Raw genomic sequence first — 7,316 nt, 5'->3', positions numbered from 1 at the left:
GAGTCTGTTTCTGCTTTATATTTAAGTTCATTTGTCTTCTTTTTTTTTTTTAAATATTCCACATATGAATGATATCATATGGTATTTTTCTTTCTCTTTCTGGCTTACTTCACTGGGAATGACATTCTCCTGGGACATCCATGTTGCTGCAAATGGCATTATGTTGTCATTTTTTATGGCTGAATAGTATTCTATTAACTGCATGCTTACTGTGACACTCCATGCTTACTCTGTTCCTGAATCTGTTGGTCCCTTAGTCTTCCCATCTGAGCTGGCAGCAGCCCAGCTTTACAGCCGTCTGCCTCTTCTTGGCCTCACACATCTACAGAAGCCTGTCACCTCTCCCTGCAGGGATGGCCAAGGCCTGCCCCACCACTACCAGCTCTCTGGTCCAAGCATGTGTTTCTCTCACCTGGTTCCTGCTTCTGTGTTTGCCCACTAGTGTGATCTTAGTGCAGCAGCCTGAGGGAACCTGCCTTGGGCTCCAGAACTGTGTAACTGCTTGCTCGGTACAAGAGCCTGTAAGATCCGCTCCCCTGGTGTCGTTCTGACTCACCCCAACCCATCCCTGGCTCTCACTCACTCTGACCACCCCGCTGACATCCACACTCAGCTCGCTTTCATCAGACAGGAAAACCACAGCGGGGAGCTTGGCTGCCTGGGATGAGCCTCACTTCAGCCTCGCTGTGCATCTCTGTTACTTTTCTAGCATGAAAGACTCGGGCAAAGTTTTGACAAAATGACAACTTTTCAGGTATGTTGCCAGATGGCCTACCAAAAATGTGCATCACTTTACCAGTGTTTTCTACTTATGCTTACAAAAGGCATTCTCATCCTTCAATGGAAAGATGTTTTATATTTTATTTTTATTCTTTTAAAGTCTCTTTGATCCTTCTGAAAATTGTTTATGGCAAAGCTAGGGTATGACTTTCTTCTTCTTCTTCAAATAGTTCGTTAACTCTTGCTAAATCACTTTTCAACCCTGCTGGACATTTAGGCTTCCTTCTCCCCTCACACTGGGCTTAGGGCTGGACCTGGCCGCTGGGAGGAACACAGACAGGGTGGGCCCAGCTTCTGGGCCTGTGCTCCCGAGGACGACTGCTGTATCCTGGCGGCCCTACGATGACACCAGCAGCCTCCGTCACTAGCACTGAAACAGCACATTTACCAGCCACAAAACTAATCTGCATCTTGGGAAGTCTTTGCCATCAAACTGTAGGGTTTTAGCAGAGACCTAGACTGTTCAGAGATGCACGCATATTCATGACAAAGATTTGACTTCACGCAGTTTTGGAGCTGGTTACAGTCTCTGTGAAGCTGTTCATTTGGAAGTGCCGTAGGCAGGAGGGAATGGGACGGAGGGAGGGGGCCTAGCAGGAGGTCATATTTCCCTTTGTACCGTAGTAAGCACAGCCGGGCCAACCCAGGAGGCCCAGCATGAGTTGGGAGGCCTCACTGACCACAGGGGGGGCCCCCAGGCCTGGCACCTGCCCCTTGGGCATAATAGCATTTGGCTCTTTCCACTTACTCTTTCCAAACCTCACACAAAATTTCCTGGAGAGCTCCAGGCCTCCTGAATCCACAGGAAGAAGCCATGGGAACTGCAGGGCAAGCCCGGTGAGTGGTGCGATTTGGTAGTCAGGGCTCTCGGAGATGAAGGAGCAGCTGGCAGTCTGGGCCCTGCCACGGAGCCTGACAGCCATTCCTCCCTGGCCTCGGAGGAGCCTGCAAATGTTGGGGGTGAGCTCCTAATTTGGGGGCCAGCCCCTGGGGAACATGCTGACCTTCAGGGGAGTGCTCAGCGTGGCCCGCTCATCCACATCCTCCTCTCGGGAGGCCAGTGAGCCCCACGGAGCAGGAGCACCTTTCCAAGGCACACTCATCTGGGCGCATGACTGAATACGGTGGTGTTGGGGTCAGAACTTCACCCAGGCCTGGATGGAAGAATGAGATTGTTCCCCAGGACGGGATGGAAACAAGTGGAATCGAGGGGCCAGGAAGAGCCTGGATGCAGGATACATGTCCCCTGACCCAAAAGGGAGACTGCAGCCTGGGTGGGAGTCCCAGCCATGAAACAGGACACTGGCCCCGCACCTGGCACACTCCAGCATGGCTCCCAATGCAAATAGCTCCCTTTCCACTGAGTCCCGCCCTGTGCTCCAGTGGGAATGGTGTCTCAGTCTGAGTATCTGCCCCTTTTCTCTACTGGCCCTGCAGTGAGCATTGGTCAATGCCCATGGATGCAGGAGTGCTTCTGGAGTGGCACTGTCCCTGCTAGTGGTAGATAAACCAAGGGAGGAAAAGAGACCATTCAGAAAAATGGTTTGGAGTAAATTATAGAAATGAAATCCTCAAAGGGGAAAAGGACAGAGGGATAAATTAAGGGTTTGGGATTAACAGATACATACAATTTTGTACAAAACAGATAAACAACAAAGACCTACTGTGCAGCACAGGGAACTATATTCAATTTCTTGTAATAAACTATAATGGAAAAGAATCTGAAAAAAATATGTTCATGTACAACTGAATCACTTTGTTGTACACCTGAAACTAACAGTGTAAATCAACTATACTGCAATAAAAAATTTTTTTTAAAAGAAATCCTTTTTCAAAATAGGTCATAGATTATTTCTGCTTTAATTAAAAACTAAAAATTTGAAAAACACATGTTTATAAAATAATAATAATAATTTCAAAAAAAAAAAAAGAGACAAGCTACAGACTGGAGGAAAATATTTTCAAACCAGCATCTCACAAAAGACTCATACCTACAATATAAAAAAAACTTTCAAAACTCAACATTTAAAAAAATCCAGTTGGGGGAGTGTATAGCTCAAGTGGTACAGCCCATGCTTAGCATGCAGGAGGTCCTGGGTTCAGTCCCCAATACCGTCTCTAAGAATAAATAAATAAATCTAATTACCTCCCTCCCCAGCTTAAACAAACAAACAAACAAACAAAATTAACAACAACAAAAATCCAATTAGAAAGTGGGCCAAGGATGAACAGACATTGCACCAAAGAGGAGATACAAAAGGAAATAAAATCCGTTAATGTTAATGGATTAACTAATCTATCATTAGCCATTAGGGAGATGCAAATTAAAACCACAGTGAGATACCACTGCATGCCTATAAGAACAACTAAAATTAAAAAAAAAAAAAAGAGAGAGACAGCCTCAAATACTGGTGAGGATGTGGAGAAACTGAATCTCTTGTACATTGCTGGTGGGAATGCAAAACAGTGCAGCCACTCTAGAAACCAGTTTGGCAATTACCGTATGACCCAGCCCTTGCTCTCCTAGGCAAATAAAATGTATATGCACATAAAATGTGTACACAGATGTTAACTGCAGTTTTATCCATAATAGTCAGAAGTTGGACACCACCTGGATGTCCTTCAGTGGGTTCATGCTATATCCATACAGTAGAATCCTATGAAGAACTCAAAAGGAAGGACTGTTGATACACTTGGCAATCTGGAAGAATTTCGAGGGAATTAAGCTTAAATTAAAGGCAATCCCCAAAGGTTGCATACTGTATGATTCCATGTATACAGCATTCCTGAACTGACAGAATGATAGATGGAGAGCAGATTAGCAAGTGCCAGGGGGTGTAGCTATAAAAGAGCAGCATGAGGTATCCTGTGGTGACGGAGACGTGGTGGGCAAATGAATCTCCATGTGTGATAAAAGTGTGTAGAACTGAATACACATGCACACAGATGAGTGCATGTAGCAAGGTCAATGGATCGTGTCAATGTCAGTTTCCTGGCTGTCATATCATCCTATAGTTTTGCAAGATGCTACCACTGGGAGATGCTACCATTCAATTGCATGTGAATCTACAGTTCTTTCAAAACAACAAGTTCTAAACATTTTGAAATATGTTAAAATGTTTATTATGCATCCAAGTCTCCAACACACATCTCACAGAGGATGAGATGGTGCGAACAGATGGCATCCCACTGTGAAGAATAAGCTCTATGTCCATTCGAGATCTTCCCAAAGGACATGGAAGGGTCCTGTGCTGGGCTCTGCAGAGAGGGTATGTTCATGCTGGTCAGGATGCTGGTTGGGATGCTGAACTGGATGCTGGCTAGGATGCTGGACAAGGATGCTAAGCTAGATGTGGGCTGAGATGCTGAACTGGATGCTGAATTGGATACTAGCTGGGATGCTAGACCAAGGTGCTGAGCTGGATGGTGAACTGAACGTTGGCCAGGACACTGGACCAGAAACCTGAACTGAATGCTGACTCGGATGCTAACCAGGATGCTGAACTGGATCCTTGCCAGGATGCTTGACCAGGATACTGAACTAGACGCTGGATAAGGTTGCTGAACTGGATGCTGGCCAGGATGCTGGCTGGGATGCTGAACTGGATGCTGGCCAAGATGCTGACTAGATTGCTGGACCAGGATGTTGGTTGAGATACTGGGCCTTTCCATTGCTGACCCGCAGGGGGCAGTCTGGCCATGCAGTGTTGGGGCAGCACAGGAGGATCTGCTGGGCTCAGCTTCTGAGTCCCAGCTGTGTAAGTACCAGCTTCTCCTCCTTCTTTCTCCCTCTCTCTCCTTCTCTGTCTTTCACACACACACGCACGCACTCGCACGCACACATATGCACGCATATTTGCCCCACAGCCCATGAGCTCATTCTACCCATGGCTGGCAGGCTGGGTGGGATCATTTCTCCTTGAGCTCTTTGTCCGGCTCAGTTTCAGATGACTCATAAGTGGCTTTTGCTGTCTCCCCCAGGGAGCCCCCCTGCCTGGCCCCATAAACCTTCCCAATTAGGCCCCAATTAGGCGATGTTTTCTGATAAGCGTCTGTTCGCCCACTCCTTCCAGACCACCTGAGAGAACCACTCCCCATTCTGGGCAGCATCTGGGCCTGCAACCTCCCCAGCCTGGCCCTCCTGGATCCTCCCTATACCTCATCCTCATCATGCTGTTGGCTGGGAAACTGAGGCCTGAAAAGCAGGTGGGGAGTTAGGTGGTGTCAGCTGGGAAGGTGGGCTTCCTCCTGTCCTCCATCCCCTCCATCTCTTTGTCTCTGTCTCTCTCTTTGTCTCTGGCCCTAGGAGGAAAGGACTGAGGAGATCACTGGATTTGACAATCGAGGCTTCACTGCTGCATCCAAACTAGGCCTTGAAGATGTGGGTGGGCCTGACCCCGGGAAGTGGGCTGCCCTCACCCAGCCTGGGGTCATGGTAGGCACCCCTAGCTTTGCAGGAGTTTGCTGTTCTGCTGAGACCTGGGCAGCCCCTTCTGCATAGCTGGGTGTCAGCGTGCTCAGGGATTCATTGCTGTGCGTGCTTCTGGCACATCACAGGGCCAGGGCCTCCATGAAGCAGGAGGTTTGCAAACGGGGTAGTGACCCTTCACAGCCTACCGCCTCTATTTTACCCTTCTTAGGGCAGGCTTTGTTTTGGAGCATATGCCCCTCTCTGGCACTGATGTGGTCCTCTTGGGGATGTGCCCATCAGCCCCCTGGAAATCACTGCCACAGCTCTGGTTAGGAACACGTGCAGGGTAGAGACAACACAGCCCGGCCTGGACCACTCCTTGCTCGCCCTCGGGCTGCACAGGGTGGCTGCAGCCCCTGCACTAGTGACAGCTTGTCCTGCCTTGTACTCTGGATGTCCTTTCCCAGAAGGTTTGCCTGTGTCAGGCAGGCCCAGGTGGCTGTGGCCGGGGGACTAAGGAAGCCCCAAGCCCAGGCTTCTCTAACAGAAACATAGGGCCACTTTGCCGTTGGCCAGAAAGTGCTATGCTGGAAGCCAAAGGTCTGACCCCCTTGGAAAACACCCCCACCTCATGCTGTGCTGAGGCCAACAAGATTATCTGCGAGGTGGCTTAGCTGGTAAAATGAGGCTGGGGTCAGGTGTCTGACCCTCTTGCTTACTTTGTGCCCTTTGGTGGGCTGACTTGCGAGTTCTCTGGGCCTTGGTTTAGCACCCACAGTCAACCAAGCCAGGTGCTGGTCTGTCAATGGCTGTTTCACATTAATTTACCTTCCTTCTCCACCCTGGACAGAAGAGAGGCCAGGCCGGTGTGGGATGGCCAGCGGAAGTGTTGCAGGGAACCAGGATCTGCAAATGTAGGCTGGGGCTGGGTTTGGGGGAGGCAGGAGTTGTGGGCACAGAGGTGGAATGTACCTGGCCCCCCTCTGAAGAGATCTGACTGCACGGGCACCTGGAAACCTGTAAGCAGGAGAGCTTCTGTGGCTTTCTCCTGCAGTTTAGGGAGGCCCACCAATGCCTGTGGGGGAGGTGGGAAGGCAGGCAGGGGCGGGGCAGGGCAGTCAGGTCTGATGGGGAGGTCTGAGGTCTGGGAGACTCCTGTGAGAGGGAGCCTGTCTCCCCAGGTCCAGGTGGGGTGCGGGTAGCTGGTGGCACCACCTCAGCTGCTGCCATCACCCCAGGTGCAGTGGGTGGGGCAGCCCCTCCCAGACCCTCAGGTGTATCCTCACCCCCATCCCCACCCCCTCCCTGCTCCTGTCACCACTTGCCATGCTGCATGGCCCAGTAAACCCTGGTCCTCTTGTAGGCCTTGGTTCTCCACTCCCTGGACTGAAGGAGTCTCTCAGAACCTCTCCCCCTGCTGATACCTGGGGGAGGCTCAGCACTGGAAAACAGGGGCTAGCATGCCCCCAAGCTGCCATGAGCTGACAGCCCCCATGAAAGCAGAACTCCAACCTTATCCTCCTTCCCAAGTCCACAGATGGCGTTCATCTTTCCAGTCCCCTTTGTGCCAGCTGTGGCTGTGCCAGTCGCAGGCTGGGACCTCAGCTGGCCATCTTCCTCCTTGGGACTTGCTGGGTGGCCGGATGAGAACCCTTCACTCCCCATGGAAGGGAGCTCTATAAGGCTGGCAGCGCCTTCCAGACACACATTTACAACCTCACACTTCATTTTTCTTGGACACAGTCTCTGTGCCTTTAAACATGTCATCACTCTGTGCCCCCCTCACCCCATGCCTCACACTTCCCGGGTGTGGGAGCCAGGCCTTCAGGTGGAGGCCCTGTGGGCTGCGCTGAGGCCCTTGGAGCTGGGGATGGCACAGCGTCCCCAAGGCCCTGCAGCCTGGGTGGGCTGGGGCTGCTTTGGTCTGTGTTCTCTTTGCTGTGCCAGCCCTATTGGTGAGGTGGCTGAATGTGATGTGGGCAGATGAGGGCATCAGAGGGCCCCCTCCCACAGGAGTCGTCCCTGGAGTGGGAAATGACGTGAGGCTGGTCACATCTGCACAGAGGCAGAGCCACGGGCAGAGACTTTCACAGCATGACATCACAACTTAGAAAAAGACACGGCT

The sequence above is a fragment of the Vicugna pacos genome, chromosome 3 (assembly GCF_048564905.1).
Source record: "Vicugna pacos chromosome 3, VicPac4, whole genome shotgun sequence".
Classification (NCBI taxonomy): Eukaryota; Metazoa; Chordata; class Mammalia; order Artiodactyla; family Camelidae; genus Vicugna; species Vicugna pacos.
Note: the sequence above shows the minus strand (reverse complement) of the source record.